Below are 17,746 nucleotides of genomic sequence, written 5' to 3'. Positions count from 1 at the left end.
TTTATTGCATATTTTCCCATTGCTTCCAAGTTTTTGAGGAATAGAATGTACTTCTGGAAAAATTCATGAGAGATTTTTAAGTAATGAAATAATTAACAGAAACAGAATGAGTAAATCTGTGGCAAGGCAGCCCATGAACCCAAGATTACAGTAACACTGGTATGAAAAGGAGAATTGTGGAGTCCTGAAGCTCAGTGGTCCCATGCATGCATCAGGAAAGAGGGAAGAGCAAATAAACGAGGAGAAAATACAGTGAGCCAGAGGAGTGGGAGCCCTCTGTTGTGGGCACAGTTTTCTCATGAAACTTTAGATGGACACAATGGGTGGGATTATCCACTTCCATCACAGAAACATTTTTATTACCCTTGATTTTAACGGAACTATGTTATAAAAACAAATGATAAAATAAAGTATAATAAAAGAATAAATCTCATAGTGGACTACTATCATTTTCCCCAGCCACTGAGGAGGGCAGGAGACACACACGGGAAAGAAGATGGAGCAGTGTGAAGAATCATGCTTAGTGAGGAGGGGAGTGTTTCTGAGACAGGCCTTACCTGCTACCACCTAGGGAAGTAGGCAGCCGTGCAGGACCAACTGGAAGAAATGGCACATTATTTCTGAGACCTACTCCAGCTCATAACAAATTATGGATAACATGGGGAAGAATGAGATTTCCAGGACACTTAATTGTTCTCATGAGAAACCTGTACATAGAAAAAGAGGCAGTCATCTAAACAGAACAAGGAATACTGCATGGTTTAAAGTCAAGAAAGGTGTGCATCTCCATTGTATCCTTTCACCATACCTATTCGACCTGTATGATGAGCAAATAATCCGAGAAGCTGGACTGTCTGAAGAAGAATAAGGCGTCAGGATTGGAGGAAGACTCATTAATAACCTGAGATATGCAGATGATACAATCTCGCTTGTTGAAAGTGAAGAGGCCTTAAAGCATTTACTGAAGAAAATCAAAGACTACAGACCAAGAGCCTAACAACAGGACCAATAAGCAACATCATGACAACGGAGAAAATGTTGACATCGCTAAGGGCTTCATTTTACTTGGATCCACAATAAACACCCACGGAAGCAGCAGTCAAGAAATCAAACGACACATTGCATTGGGCAAATCTGCTGCCAGAGACCTCTTTAAAGTGTTCAAATGCACAGATGTCACCTTGAAAACTAATGTGCGCCTGACTCAAGCCATGGTGTTTTCAGTCACCTCATACGCACACGAAAGGTGGGCAATGAATAAGGAAGACTAAAGAAAAATTGAAGGCACTGAATTACGGTATTTGCAAAGAATATTGAATATACCACGGACTGCCAAAAGAATGAACAAATCTGTCTTGAAAGAAGTACAGCCAGAATATTCCTTAGAAGCAAGAATGGCAAGGCTTCATCTCACATATTTTGGACATGTTGTCAGGAGAGATCAGTCCCTGGAGAAGAAAGTCATACTTGGTAACAAGTGGCCACAACAACCGGCTCAAACATAACGACGACTGTGAAGGCGACAATAGGTAGTTTAACATACATTTTGACCCATACGAATTAAAATTTAAACAATTATTTCATGCCTTTTTGTAGCGGTTTCAGAATATACAATTAAAATAAATGTAAACAATTAATAGAAAAAATCTCTGAAAATAACATTTAATTTTTTAAAGTCACTGCTCCATAGCCCAAATCTAAATGGCTTGATATAAAGCACTGGTATTTGTGATTCACAAAAAGCAGGTACCAATTCCTGAACAAGAACTGAAGTGACAGGAGAAACTCCCCATGCTGTTAGAGCCCTGAGTATGGGCCCTAATCCAATAATCTGTCCTCATTAATTCCTTTTCATTTCATCTCTGTGAAAGAGGGGAGGGAGAAGGTGAGAGAGGGTTACATGTGCCTATTCTGTTCTTTAGCATCTAGTTCACTGCCAGGAACAACTATTCATAACAGGCTACAAAACATTAAAGTACAAATAAGGAGGAAAACCTCCTAGTATATATATGTATTAGGTGGCACAAAGAGTTAAGTGCTCAGCTACTAACTGAAAGGTTGGCAGTTTAAATCCACTCAGTTGCCTTGGAAGAAAGGCCTGGCAATCTACCTCCAAATGGTCACAGCTATTGAAAACCGTATGGAGGGCAGTTCTACTCTGAAAACTCACGGGGTCGTCATGAGTGAAAATCTACTCAACGGCAAGTGGATTGGTAATCTATATATGGCATAAATGTTCGGAAAATTAGTTTCTGAACATATACACGGCATACAGAATACACTGCACATTAGTATTATGTGCCAAAACCCACTGTCATCAAGTCGATTCTAACTCATAGTGACCCCAAAGGACAGAGTAAAACTGCCCCATAGGGTTTCCAAGGCTGTAAGTCTTCACTGAAGCAGACTGCCACATCTGTCTCCTGCAGAGAGGCTGGTGGGTTCGAACCACTGACCTTTCAGTTAACAGCCAAGTTCTTTAGCCACACAGCCGCTAGGGCTCACTGCTGTCATGTACAGTGATTACATAAGCAAATTCTGAAACAAACTGCCTGGGTTTAAATCCTAACTCAATCTATCAGCTGGTTGATCTGGGAATGTTACTTTATCTCTCACTGCCTCAGTTTCCCATTTCTAAAATGGGTCTTATTCAAAAGGTTGTTACGCAGGTTAAATAAAACACACAAGGCACTTAGAAAAAGGCCTTACACACAGAATGAACACAATAAATGTTAGCTTTCATAATTATTAAGGGAATACAAACAGCTTAGTTGAAGAAACTTCCATTGAGAAATAGTTGCGTTCCAAAATTCATGTGTAAAGTCATTTACATCAACTGTTAAAGTTGTATGTTTAGATTCAAGTGATTACTGAGGTGTGTTATGATCTTGAACAGAGTTCAGGGGACTATACAGGCTGACTCTGCATGCCCTTCTCCTGCACATCCATTCCATCTCCCTTGGAGCCCAGACATCATGTTATCAATTAAACCCCTCCCACACTGGTGGTGTACTGTTTAAGAGCTATGGCTGCTAACCAAAAGGTCATCAGTTCAAATCCACCAGGCGCTCCTTGCAAAGTCTATGGCACAGTTCTGCTCTGCCCTATTGGGCCGCTATGAGTTGGAATAGACTCAGTGGCAATGGGTTTTTAATGGGTATGAGTTAACTGTTCAGTGCTTAAAGACATACCCAAAGCAACCACGAACACAAAAGTATAGTAAAAAGTTCTTATTTCAGAATAGCAACACCTTTTTCTAACACAGTGGTGAATTAGGGTGGACTGTGGATCAAGAGGAGGCCTGGTGGCATAGTGGTTAAGAGCTCAGCTGCTAACCAAAAGGTCAGCAGTTCGAATGCACCAACTAGTCCTTGGAAACTCTATGAGGTAGTTCTACTCTATGCTATAGGGTCTCTATGAGTTAATATCAACTAGGGTCTGTACGGGTTGGAATCAACTTGATGGTGACAAGTTTGATTTGGTTTGGATTAAATTATGACCCTAAAAAACGTGTGTTTCAACTTGGTTAGGCCATGATTCCCACTATTGCCTAGTTGTCCTTCATTTTGTGATTGTAATTTTACTGTAAGAGGATTAGGGTGGGATTGTAACACCACCCTCACTCAGGTCACCTTTCCCTGAGGTGTGGCCTGCACCACCTTTTATCTCGCAAGAGGTAAAAGGAAAGGGAAGCAAGCGGAGAGTTGGGGTCCTCAGACTATCAAGAAAGCAGCACCAGGAGCAGAGCATGTCCTCTGGACCCAGGGTCCCTGCACCTGAGAAGCTCCTTGACCATGGGAAGGATAAGGACAAGGACCTTCTTCCAGAGCCGAAAGAGAGAGAAAACTTTCCCTTAGAGCTGATGCCTTGGACTATTAGCCTACTTTAATGCGAGGTATTAAATTTCTCTCGGTTAAAGCCATCCACTCATGGTATTTCTGTTATGGCAGCACTAGATGATGAAGACAGTGGGTAAAGGTGGAAGGGGTGGATGAAGGACAAAAAAAGAAAAATGGACAACAAGAGAAATATAAGAATTCAGAGAACTGTGAAAATTTAATTCCTGAATATACTTTCTTTCTCCTCCCTGTAACTGTAAGGACTTTTCTCATATACAGCATATATAAGTAAATCCTTGCAATATTTAAAACACTTAGATTTTTGTAAAACTCATTCTCTGAAAACTCATGGTGGCCCCATTAATTTGTGGCTTAAAAACAACTCAGAACTAAAAAGAAGCATAAATAAATAAATAAAGGCACTGCTGTCATTTGCGGGTGATGTTCTTTTCCTGCTATCCACAACCCACACACTTGGGAGTTAATTTTCCAGGGTCAGTGTTCACAGACCATCCTCTTTCTCTCACCACCACCCCACCACCCTTAATTATTTAGAAAAGGCAGGGCCAGTCAGTGCTCCAAACATCAAGATTTCTCTCTAAAATGCCAACTCGCACTTGGGGAGCAGGCTACATTCTCAGCTATCAGCAATTCCACTAGCCCCTGCAGATAAGGAACATGTCTCCACTGAACTGTTCGTTGTAATTAAAAAAACAAAAAAAGTAAAAAACTGTTTCTTAAAACCAGAAAAAAAAAAAAAAAAACAGGCATTTCCCTATTACCCACCCACCCCACTCTCCCACACCGAGTGCTCCCCTCACCACACACACACTCAAATATTTCCTACCAAGGGTGTGTCCCAAGCTCGGGGTCTGGCTCCGCTCTTCTTTTACACCTCTTGGAGGCCTCTGGAGAAACCATACCTTTGGTTGGCAATTCCCTGAACCCTGCCTATTTAAGCTGGCACTTATTCAAAAAGGCAGGTGAGTCTTCAAGTCAGGTTTTTAAAAGGAGTTTAAGAGGAGCCAGGTGATATGCCTACTCACCCTCAAGTTTCTCAAAGGTAATAATTTCTTGAGATGTTTACAATGTCTCAACTATGGGTTAATTAAATCCCTTAGGATGGTGGGCATAGGAAAATCCTGCATCTCAATGCCCCCCACTTTGAAAAAAAAGAGGGGGAATCTCCAAAATCACAAATTTGAATTTCTACATACTTGATTGAACTAAGGAGTAAGTTCCTCATGTGTGTTATTCTTGGTTTGAGCTTGGTGGTGCAGTGGTTAAGAGCTCAGCTGCTAACCAAAAGGTCTGCTGTTTGAATCCAACAGCTGCTCCTTAGAAACCGTATGGGGTAGTTCTACTCCGTCCTATAGGGTTGCTAAGAGTCAGAATTCACTGGATGGCAATTGGTTTGTTTGTTTTTCAATCTTTGGCTGAAAGGTAGACTTTGTTATCAATTTATTAAATCAACTGGTAATTTGCTGGATATTTCTCATACAGGAACTTATGATGTCTTCAAATCCAGCCAATCAGGTTTAGGAAGAGAGAAACTTCTCTACCTTAGCCTCCCTGCCACTCCCACACCTTTTTCATTGATTTCCATGCCCTGTTTAAGTAACATCACTCCTCACTTCTCACTGTCTAGGTTATCTGAGCCAATTCATGGCAGTCAATTCCACCTGAGCCCTAGGATACCCTCATTTACATACTCTGCCCTGTTCCTTCACCAATGGCTGACCTCACATCTCCCCTTGAATGTCTACTAGGCATCTCAAACTTAATGTGGTTCAAATAAAATTCTTCGTCCAAGTGTCTTATCTACCTCCCAGTCTTCCTTATCTCAGCAAATGTTCTCACTATCCTCTGGATTGTTCAGGACAAAAACCTAGAAATCATCCTTGATTTCTCTCCTTTATTCAAATCTTGCATCCAATCCATTGACACATATTCTGGACTCTTGGCGCTACCTTAAAATAAATCCTGACTCTATCCACTTCTCACTACCTCCACCTTACAGCCACCATCATCTCTTGGTGAAAACTGGACTCCGTGCCACCGATCTTCCCTCTTACAGTCTACATAACAGCATCACCTCAGTGCCTTCTCATGGCAATTAGGAAAAATTCCCAAATCCTTCCCATGGTCTTTCATGATGCGGGGCTTGCCCACCATACTAACCTCATTTCCTAACAGTCTTCCCTCGGTTCACTCCACACTAGCCATGACTTATTTCCTGAGCTTCCTCAAAACATGCCAGAACACTTGGTTATTAAAGGGCCTCAGAAACAACTCTTTCCTTTATTGGCAATATCCTCCCTCCAGAACTTCATACAGCTATTCTCTCCTTTGATATAGGTCAGTTATCTCCTCAAATATCCTGATCCCATAAGCCTTTACTAACTATTAATCTAAAACAGCTCACCCCACTCATTCCCTCACATGCAACTCTGTCTTATTTTCAAAATATTTAGCTCTCCTTGACATTTTTTGTTAATTATTACCTGTAAATGTATTTTTTGTGGTTGAGAATATATGCAGCAAAACATACACCAACTCAACAGTTTCTACCTGTACAATTTAACGACATCGGTTACATTCAAGTTGTGCAACCATTCTTACCCTCCTTTTCTGAGTAGTTCCTCTGTCATTAGCATAAACCCACTGCTCCTTAAGGTTCCTATCTAATCTTTTCAGTAGCTGTTGTCAATCTGATGCCATATAGACAGTTCTTAAAAGAGCATATGCTCAAGGTAGACCATTTTTATTAGTTAAGTAGCTAATGTTCTGGAGCCCTCGTGGCACAGTGGTTAAGTGATACGGTAGCCAAGCAAAAGAAGAGCAGTTTGAATCCACCACCTGCACCTTGGAAACTCTATGGGGCAGTGCTATTCTGTCCTACAGGGTCTCTGAGTCGGAATCAACTCAATGGCAACAGTATGGTGTTTTCTTTTTTATACTTCAGTTTTAAGATGATTCAAGGGAAGGCTTTTGGTGTAATGTTTAAAGATTATCTCACGGCAATAGTTTCAGGAGTTCATTCACCCTCAATGGCTCCAAAAAGTCTAGGGTTCATGAGAATTTGAAATTCTGTTCTGCATTTTCCCCCTTTTGATCAGGGCTTTGCTATGGACTCTTTGATCAAAATGTTCAGCGACAGTAGCCGGGAACCTTCTGGTTCTTCTGGTCTCATGGCATGCTAGATGTTCTTTTAAAAAACATGAGTGGATGCTGGAGGTTATCAAATACTTATTTTATTACACCTATTAGTATAACCACATTTATTTTTCCTGTACATATGGCAAATTGTACTGATTCATTTTTGAATGTTAAACTAACCTTGAATTCTTGGGATAGACCCAACTTGGTCATAATATATTCTTCTTTAGAGTATTGCTGGATTTGTTTTGCCTATTTCTTTTTATATTTTGCATCTATGTTCATCAGTGACATTGGCCTGTAATTTTCCCATCTTGTGCTGCTCTTGTCAGGTTTTGGTATCAATATTCATTCTACAAGCTTTATAAAATGAGTTTGGGTATATATTTCATTTTATATTGAAGAATTTGTGAAGTATTTCTTGAATATTTGGCAGAATTTGCAGGAAAAGCCATCTGACATGAAGTTTTCTTTTTGAGAATAGTTTGAGCTCCAATTCAATTCTATTAACAATTGTGGAATTACTTTTGCTTCCTGTTTCTTCTTGAATCGTTGTTATTAACTTACATGGTATGATACGTTTGCCTACTTTACCTAAATTTGCAAATTTATTAGCTAATATGGTTCATAACATTCTCACATTATCTTTAAGTTCTGCAAGATCTGCAGTCATTTTCTTTCTAATTCCTGATATTCGTTATTTATACCTTCATTCTTTTTCACTTGATCAATCTTGCCTAAAGTTTGTCAATTTTACTAGCATTTTCTAAGAATTCACTTTAGTCTTCGTTGATCGTCTGTTGCATGTATCCAATCATTAATAGAAACAAAAATTCCTATGAATGTTTGTTTCTGTTTTTTTCCCAACATTTTGAATGGATGTTTAACTCACTTATTTTTCAAAATTTGTTCTTTCCAATTATATTTTTAAGGCTATAAGTTTCCTATATTATATTGTCTGTACTGCACCAATTTTTATATGTACTATGTTCATAATTGTTCCCTTCAAAATATATTCTAATTTTCATTATGATGTCTTTTTTAATGCCTAGTATTTTAAAATATCCAAGCACATGGAGATTTTGTATTTTCTTTTTCTAAGATGGTTTTTTTTTTAAACTATGCTGTACTTACACAGTATCCTCTATATTATTGCAGACTCTTGAAATTTGTTGAGACTTGCTTTATAACACAGTATACAGTTAATTTTTATAAACACTATGTATGTGCATGAGATGAATGTATATTCTTTAGTGGTTAGATAATGCACACACATACACATATATCAATTTGGTATTTTTATACATGTTAAATCTTCTGTATCCTTGACAATTTATGGACTTCTATGTTTCTGAGGGGTGTGTTAAAAATCTATTATGATGCATGATGTCAAAAGGAGCCCCAGTAGTGCAGTGGTTAAGCACTCAGCTGTTAAACCTTTTGATTTGATCCACCAACTATTCCACAGGAGAAAGATATGACAGTTTCCTTCCATAAAGATTACAGCCTTAGAAACCCTTTGGAGAAGTTCTACTCCATCCTATAGTCACTATGAGTCAGAACTGACTCAACAGCACATAAGAAAAAATGTATGATGTGATGGAAACTGAGCAGTACGAAGGTATAAGAATTGAACCTACATCCAGGGTCAAAGGATGAAGGACAGAGAAAACAGCAGAGACATCCAAAAGCTTGGAAAAAAGGGGGCTGAGAGGACAATGGTTGGTGGTTTAAGGGCTTTGAAGGGCTACCACATATACTGAGGAATCTGAAGTGCAATATTCTTGCCTAAGGATGAAGACATGCTCATAAAGATCCTGACAAAGCTTTAGGCTTGCACCTCTGGCTGATCTTTGGGCTCCACGGGGGCAGGAAGTGAAGGCTAAGGCAGAGTTTTAGGCACTCTTGCTTAGCACTGAAAGAACACCCCAGTTCAGAGCCAATCTGCAAAGACTGGGATAATGTTACTTTTTCTTTTTGGCTACAAGCATTTAAAGAAATCACTGTCAGGTCATGAACTGACTGCTGTCATAACAGAACAGAACTTCAGTGTCCACACATGAGAAGACATACAATCTTTGCAGAACTAGTTTGGAAACATCACTAAGCAAATGGATGACTGGCCCTCAACAATTAAAAAAAAAAAAGCAAACTCTAATGACTGGAGGGAATCTGATTTCCAGAGTTACATTATAATATTTAAGATATCCAGTTTTCAACACACTATTTTAAGTCATAAAAGGAAAAAGAAAAGGATGGTTCATTTGTTAAGAAGAAAGAAAGAAGAGAATGAACAGAAAGCATCCCTAAGGAAACACAGATATTGGGATTACTAGACAAAGATTTTAAACCAATTGTCTTAAATTTCCTCAAAGAGCTAAAGAAACCATAGACCAAAAAAAAAAGGAAACCAAGAGAAGAATGTATGAACCAGTAGAAAATATTAATAAAGAAATATTATACAAAAGAACCAAATAGAAATTATAGAGCTGAAAAGTAGAATAGCTGAAATAAAATTTTCATTAGAGGAGCTCAACAGCAGATTTGAGCAAGAAAGCAGGAAAATGTAAACTTGAAAAAGCACAACTGAAATTGTTCTAACTGAGGAGCGTAAAGGAAAAAGAATGAAGAAAATGAACAGAGCCTAAGGGACCTGCGGGACAACATCAAGCATACCAATATACTCATTAAGGAGTCCCAGAAAGGAAAGAAAGATGAAAGGACAGAAAGAATATTTGAAAACGTAATGACTGGAAGTCTCCCAAATGTCATCTAGATATCCAAGAAGCTCAATAAACTCAAAGGACAATAAATACATAGATATCCACAGACAGACATAATCAAAATGTCAAAAGACGAAGACAGAAACTTGAAAGTAGCAAGAGATAAGTGACCCCTAATGTACAAGAAGAGAGTCTCAACAAGTTTAACTGTTGATTTTTCATCAGACACCATTGAGATGAGAAAATAGTGGGATGATGTATTTAAGATACTGGAAAAAAAAATACAGAAACAAAACTATGAACCAAGATGTCAGTATCTAGCAAAACTATCTTTCAAAAATAAAGGGGAAATTAAGACATGCCCAGATACACAAAACCTGAGGGAGTGTGTTAGCAGCAGAACTGCCTTATGAGAAATGCTACAGGGAATCATTCTGGCTGGCATGGAAGGACACTAGACAGTAACTGGAAGCCATAAAAAGAAACAAAGACTCCATAAAGGTAACTACTTAGATAAAACAAAGTCAGTAATATTTTTATATCATGCCTCTCTTTTTTTCCTATATGATTTAAAGCACGAATGCATAAAAATACTTACACATCTCTCTTAATGGACACACAATGTATAAAGATGCAATTTTTGTACCAGCAACGTAAGTAGGGGAGGTAACTGAGCTGAATAAAAGCAGAATTTTGTATACTGTTGAGGCTAAATTTGTATTAATTAAAAGAAGATTGTTATAAATATAAGATATTAATTGTAATCCTCATGCTCACCACTAAGAAGTTAAAAAATATAAGGAAAGGAAACAAGGAGAGGATCAAAATTGTACACTTGAAAAAAAATCAGTCAAACACAAAAGTGCACAGTAGTGAAGAAAATGAGAAACAAAATACGTATATGACCTACTATTACAAAGTAGAAGATATAAGTCCTTCCTTATCATGAATTGCTTTAAATATAAATAGATTAAATTCACAATTGGGATCATTAAAGTTGTGTGTTAACTTTGTTGGACCATGATTCTCAGTGCTTTGGCAGTTATGATGTAGTTTAGCAGTCGTAAAACGATGCAATCACTTCCATGATGAGATGTGATATAATGTGATTACCTCCATGATGGGATCTGCTGTGAGTAGCCAATCAGATGTTTCCTCAGGGGTGTGGACTGCATCCAATATAGGTGGACTTTCTGGCAAGGCTCTTGAGCTTTTGCTCACTCTGAATCCTGCAGCTGGCTCCTCTTCATCTGATCTCAAGTTTTTGGGACTTGAACTCTCAGCTTACCTTCCAATTTGGGGATTCATCAGCCTCCGCAGTCTGTGAGCCGCGGGCTGCCAGCTTACCTGCCGATCTTGAGATTTGTCAGCCTTTGCAGCCTGTGAGCCACAGACCTGTTGTATGACCTGCAGATCTTCAGTTCTGCAGTCCCTGCATCTATGTGAGTCAGGAGAAGCCACCAGGCTGACCCATGGACTTGAGACTTACCAGCCTCTACAGCCTCGGGAGCCATTTCCTTGATATAAATCTATTTATATATAAATACATACATATATATATATATCACTGGTTTTGCTTCTCTAGAGAACCCAGCCTAAGATACCAATTAAAAGACAAACACTGGCAGAATGAATAAAAAAATCATTCAATTGCTATCAAGCTGATCTGACTCAGGGTGACCCCTCGCCCCATGTGTGTCAGAGTAGTAGTGACACACAAGTGTGTCAGTTCAACGGCTAATTTTTCAAAAGTAGATCGCCAAGCCTTTCTTCCGAAGTGCCTCTGGGTGGACTCAAACCTTCAACATTTTGGTTAGCAGCTGAATGCATTAACCGTTTGCACCTCCCAAGGACTCTATGTTTATTTCTGTATTACTTGTCTTTATACTATATACATACACACACACATAGACATCCATGAGTGGTTCATACAGATGCTTTGGACTTCGACTAGCAGGGCTCTATTAATTATTGATAGAAAAGTACTGATACCAATTACAAATGCGTATTTGTCCATTTCCCCTTTCGGATTTATTAGTTTTTGTATTTTGGAGCCCTGTTGTTAAATATGTACACATTTAGGATGGTTGTATCTTTTTGGAGAAGTGAACCTCTATTATGTTATGTCCCTACCTATTCCCAATAATACTCCTTTTTCTGAAGTATAATTTGTCTGATATTAATATAGTACTGCAGTAGAACTGGATAATTTTCAACCATTTCAAGAGGTAGCATAAGATCAAGAACTGATGGTATAAAAGGAAGAAATCGAAGCTGCATTGAAGGCATTGGTGAAAAAACTATCCTCTCTCCACCATCTTCACTAACCCTGACACCAACTGTCCCTCACACAGCACTCCCTACTTCTCTGCTGGGTTCAATAATTCATTGCAACGGCCACACAGAGCTCACAGTCCATATTCATGATTATGGGGTTTATTAGGGAAGTAACAGTTATAACTCAGGCTCAAAGATACTCAGAATACATTTCTTCTATCAGGACAACCTCTTCCCTCCTGTGCTCGTAGGCGTGCCTCTGCCTGGCCTTGGGCCTCTCTCCAAAGGCACTCAGCTTTCCTTCTCCCTGGGCCAGCATCTCCTATAGCCGGGTCCCTGTTGCTTGGTCTCTCCTGCCATGGCATCTTACCGTCTTCAGGGTTACAGCTTCCTCTCTCTATCTCAGTCTCCTGCTTCTAGGAGCTTCTCAGTGCAGGGATCTCAGGTCCATAATATATGCTCAGCTCCTGGCTGTTCTTCCTTGATGGGAGTTGAATCCTCCTCTTTGCTCTGGAACTGGTTCTCTTTGAAGGGAAAACTAAACAATCCCCTTGGTGAGCCACAACTACCCTATCACACAGTCCTGCCCAAGCGCCAGGGTGGATGTTATAAGACCATGGCTAGAAAGGCCACACAAAGTAAACAATCACATCACAGCACCTTGGACTCATTTTTCGAGCGAAGTATCAAAAATCCCATACGAACAGATTGGTAAAGAACATAATCAACGGCAAGAACATTTTCATAATTATGTTTTCTGTATTTGGAAGAAATCTATAGCACTATTCTTATTTTGCCAGTTCACAGGGATCACAGAGATTAGTGGTAGATATTGCAGTACCGGAAAACTCTCTGGTGAAACAGTCTGTGAGCAGTCTTACAAACACGGATATTCCACCAGAGTCAAAAGAATGACGTTACATTAATCATCATAGAGAACATTTCAAGATCTAGCCTGAAGTACAATGTTGTCACTGATAGGCTAATATCCATACACTTACAAGGAAGACCAGTTTATATGACTATTCAAATTTATGCACCAACCACCAATGCCAAAGACAAAGAAATTGAAGATTTTAAACAACTTCTGCAGCCTGAGATTGATCAAACGTGCAATCAAGATGCATTGATAATTACTGGTCATTAGAATGTTAAAGTTGGAAACAAAGAAGGAAAAGTAGTTGAAAAATACAGCATTGCTGATAGAAATGATGCCAGAAATCTCATGAAAGAAGTTTGCAAGACCAGTGACTCATCCACTGCAAATATTTTTTTTCACCAACATAAACGGCAGCTATACACGTGGACTTTACCAGTTGGAATACACAGGAATCAAACTGACTACATCTGTGGGAAGAGAAGATGGGAAAACTCATATCATCAGTCAGAACAAGGCCAGGGATCGATTGTGAAACAGACTGTCAATTGCTCATATGGGAGTTCAAGTTGAAACGGAAGAAAAGTAGAATAAGTCAAAAAGGGCCAAAGTATGACCTTGAGTATATCTCACCTGTATTTAGAGACCACCTCAAGAATACATTTTATGTGGTAAACACTAATGACTGAAGACCAGGTGAGTTGTGGAATGACATCAAGGACATCACACATGAAGAAAGCAAGAGGTCCTTTAAAAGACAGGAAAGAAAGAAAAGACCATAATGGATGTCGGAAGAGACTCTGAACCTTGCTCTTGAATGTCGAGTAGCTAAAGGGAAAGGAAGAAATGACGAAGTAATAGAGCTGAACAGAAGATTTCAAAGGGTGGCTTGAGAAGAAAAAGTATTATAATGACATGTGTAAAGATCTGGAGATGGATAACCAAAACGGAAGAACACACTCAGCATTTCTCAAGCTGAAAGAACTGAAGAAAAAATTCAACCCTTGAGTTGCAATACTGAAGGATTCTACGGGTATAATATTAAATGACGCAGGAAGCATCAAAAGAAGATGAAAGTAATACCCACAGTCACTATGCCAAAAAGAATTGGTCGACCTTCAACCATTTCAGGAAGTAGCATATGATCAGAAACCGATGGTACTGAAGGAAGAAGTCCATGCTGCACTGAAGGAATCGGTGAGAAAAAAAAGCCTCCGAGAATTGATGGAATACCAACTGAGATGTTTCACCAAATGGATGCAGCACTGGAATCGCTCACTTGTCTAATCCCAAGAAATTTGGAATACAGCTACCTGGCCTACGAACTGGAAAGGATCCATATTTACGCTGATTCCTAAGAAAGGTGATCCAACCAAATGTGGAAATTATCAAACAACATCATTAATATCACATGCAAGTAATATTCTGCTAAAAATCATGCAAAAGCAGCTGCAGCAGTACATTGACAGGGAACTGCCAGAAATTTAAGCAGGATTCAGAAGAGGACATGGAAGGAGGGATATCACAGCTGATGTCATATTGATTCTGGCTGAAAGCAGAGAATACCAGAAAGATGTTTACCTGTGTTTTATTGACTATGCAAAGGCATTTGACTGCTTGGGTAATAACAAATTATGGATAACATTGCGAAGAGTGGGAATTCCAGAACACTTAATTGTGCTGATGAGGAACCTGATCAAGAAGTAGACGTTCAAACAGAAAAAGGTGATACTGCGTGGTTTAAAGTCAGGAAAGGTGTGTGTCAGGGTTGTATTCTTTTACAATACTTATTTAATCTGCAAATAATCTGAGAAGCTGGACTTTACCAAGAACACGACATCAGCATTGGAGGAAGACTCATTAACAACCTGCATTTTGCAGATGACACAACCCTGCTTGCTAAAAGATAAGAGGGCTTGAAGCACTTACTGATGAAGATCAAAGACCGCGGCCTTCAGTAGAGATCGCACCTCAACATAAAGAAAACAAAAATCCTCACAACTGGACCAATGAGCAACATCATGATCAATGGAGAAAAGACTGAAGTTGTCAAGGATTTCATTTTATTTGGATCCACAATCGACACCCATGGAAACAGCAGTTAAGAAATCAAAAGATGCATTGCATTAGGCAAATCGGCTGCAAAAGACCTCTAAAGTGTTGAAAAGCAAAGACATCACCTTGAAAACTAAGATGCAACTGATCCAAGCCACAGTGTTTTCAGTGGCCTCGTATGTGTGGGAAAGCTGGCTGATGAATAAGGAAGACCGAAGAAGAATTGATGCCTTTTAATTGTGTTGGTGAAGAATTCTGAATATACCATGAACTGCCAAAAGAACGAAAAAATCTATCCTGAAAGAAGTATAACCAGAATGTACCCTAGCCTAGAAACAAAGATGGCTGGCTAGACTACATCCTACATACTTTGGACCTGTTTTCAGGAGGAATTAGTCCATGGAGAAGGATATCATGTACTATTTCTTTGGACTATCTAAGACCTGAAGAACAAAATCTCATGGTCCAAATTAACGTTTTTACTTACTAATTTTCAAATGTAGCCCTGGTGGAAGAGTGGTTAAGAGCTTGGCTGAAACTAAAAGGTTTCAACCAGCCTCTCCTTAGAAGCCCTGCTATGCAGTTCTATTCTGTCCAATAGGGTCACTGTTAGTTAAAATTTAATCCACAGCAATGAGTTATTTAATTTTCAAATATAAATTTTTTGTGTTTATGTCTAAATTCTAAAGTAAATTTTATTTTATAAACTTCCGGTTTTATAAATTTATTTTCTATTATTCAAATTTATTATTATGGCAGAATCAAATTTAAAAAGTGACATTAATTTTCAATCCAGGCAAAATGAAACGGCAATAACTAAGTGCCGTACAAAAATGGAAGCCTGCAGAAGATAAAAAGAAAATGATCTGTGAATCCCTAAAGACTATTCCAAAATTCGTTTTTAGAATGTAATAAATCAGCAGAGACTTCTTGCATTAAAGGTACGTGCTTAATGGGTGGGAATCATCTTACTAGTACCACTAGTGCTGAAATTAACGATGGCAATACTAATATAACAGAATTTGTTCCAAATTCTGCAACTATTTCTTGCTGTAGTAAAAAAAAAAGAAATTAGTAATGATCTAGAAAGTGAAACTAAGAATATTAAATTGTCACATCTGCAGAGCGCATAAATAACAGAAATGCAGATCCTGCCTTGTGGAATAATTTTCTTCCAATGAAGTAAATTACTGGATCAAAAGAGGCCCAAGTGATTGTCAACATCACAGTTGTCCACTTGTAAATTTGTGTTGAAAATTCCTGGACGGTAAACAAAGTTCTGTAGCCAGAATTTTTTCTAGAGTGCAAAGTTAATGATGAAAATTATAAGAGGGAGTGGCTACTGCAATCTCAATCAGTCAGCTCTGTGTATTGTTTTGTTTGCAAACCTACTAACCAAACAAACAAACCCGTCATCCTCATTTAATTCTCGAATTGTTACAGATGAATTTAGCAATTGGTGCAAATTGAATAGGATCGGTAAACATGAAAATAGTTCAATTCACAGAGATTATGTTATCATATTTAAACCAAACACATTGTTCTGGCTTAATTTATGAACTGGAATCACAAATTAATGAACATCAGTATTGAAAAGCCATTTTGTAATGTGTCTTTGTTGTCCTAACAATCACTGAATGTGGACTATCTTCGTGAAAAAGAAATGAAGTCTTTGGGTCCCCACGAAATGGAAAATTTTAAAGTTGGCTTCAACTTGTTGCTCATTTGATCTATTTTTAGCAAGTCACATCTCAAAACACGGTAACACAGGAAAGGGCAATCCATCCTATAATTCTAAAATAATGTGTAAAAAATTTATAATCTTGATAAGTGATGAAGTTCAATCAACTACTGTCAGTGAAATAAGCATAGCTCGATATTTTATTTTGTCTGTGGATTCCACTTCTGAGCCTTCTCATACAGGCCAGCTAAGGATTGTTTAAAGATCCGTATCTCCAACAGATAGAAAACCTGTGTGGTGATTTATCACATTTGCTAGCTTAAAAAATCTAAAAAATCATACTGGTAAAGACGTTGCAAAGCAAGTGTTTCACTAATTATGTGAAGTTTGCAAAATTGATTTTTCTAAGTGCAGAGACCAATCCTATGACAATGCTGCCATTACGTCACTGCATTATAAAGGCATACAACAGAAAATTCTGGAATGAAATTAATATGCCATTTTCATACCAAGGTGCTGCACATTCACTTAATTTTGTAGGATGTATCACAATAGATTTTTTTTGTCCAAAAGCAATTGATATTTTTTCTAATATTCAGTTACTTTACAAATTTTTTGCCACCTCTACTCACTGCTGAGCTGTTCTTAAAACACATTCAGGCAATGATTGAGCATTAAAATGTCTAATACACATTGGGAAGCACATGCTATAGCAACAAGTACAATTCTAGGTGCCACACAGAATATTGCTGAAGACCAGACACAAAAAGGAAACACCAAAACAGAAGCTAAAATCATCGCTGCCTTAGTCATCTAGTGCTGCCACAACAGATACCATAAGTGGATGGCTTTAACAAAGAGAAATTTATTTTCTCACAGTCTAGTAGGTTACAAGTCCAAATTCAGGACGTCAGCTCCAGGGGAAGGCTTTCTCTCTCTGTTGATTCTGGAAGAAGGTCCTTGTCCTCCATCTTCCCATGGTCAAGAAGCTTCTCAGGCGCAGGGACCCCGGGTCCAAAGGACATGCTCTGCTCTTGGTAGTATGAGGTCCCCAACTCTCTTTCCTTTCATCTCCTGAGAGATAAAAGGTGGTACAGGCCACACCCTAGGGAAACTCCCTATATCTCGGATCAGG

At 38.6% G+C, this 17,746-nt stretch overlaps 3 long non-coding RNA genes across 13 annotated transcripts in view; 1 reads left to right on the top strand and 2 right to left on the bottom strand.

The window, feature by feature from the left end:
• Positions 1–16,008, top strand: part of LOC135230107 (uncharacterized) — a 495,299-nt gene extending 479,291 nt beyond the window's left edge. Inside the window, exon 2 of the long non-coding RNA XR_010320758.1 lies at positions 460–16,008. This is a non-coding gene — a long non-coding RNA (uncharacterized LOC135230107). The remainder of the gene's footprint in view (positions 1–459) is intronic.
• LOC135230104 (uncharacterized) overlaps positions 1–17,746 on the bottom strand; it is a 617,741-nt gene that overhangs the window by 410,096 nt on the left and 189,899 nt on the right. The gene's annotated exons all lie outside the window — the stretch shown is intronic.
• LOC135230106 (uncharacterized) overlaps positions 1–17,746 on the bottom strand; it is a 53,643-nt gene that overhangs the window by 14,377 nt on the left and 21,520 nt on the right. The gene's annotated exons all lie outside the window — the stretch shown is intronic.

Source organism: Loxodonta africana, unplaced genomic scaffold (assembly GCF_030014295.1).
Source record: "Loxodonta africana isolate mLoxAfr1 unplaced genomic scaffold, mLoxAfr1.hap2 scaffold_76, whole genome shotgun sequence".
NCBI classification, from domain to species: domain Eukaryota; kingdom Metazoa; phylum Chordata; class Mammalia; order Proboscidea; family Elephantidae; genus Loxodonta; species Loxodonta africana.
Note: the sequence above shows the minus strand (reverse complement) of the source record. Positions and strands in the feature narration are given on the sequence as shown.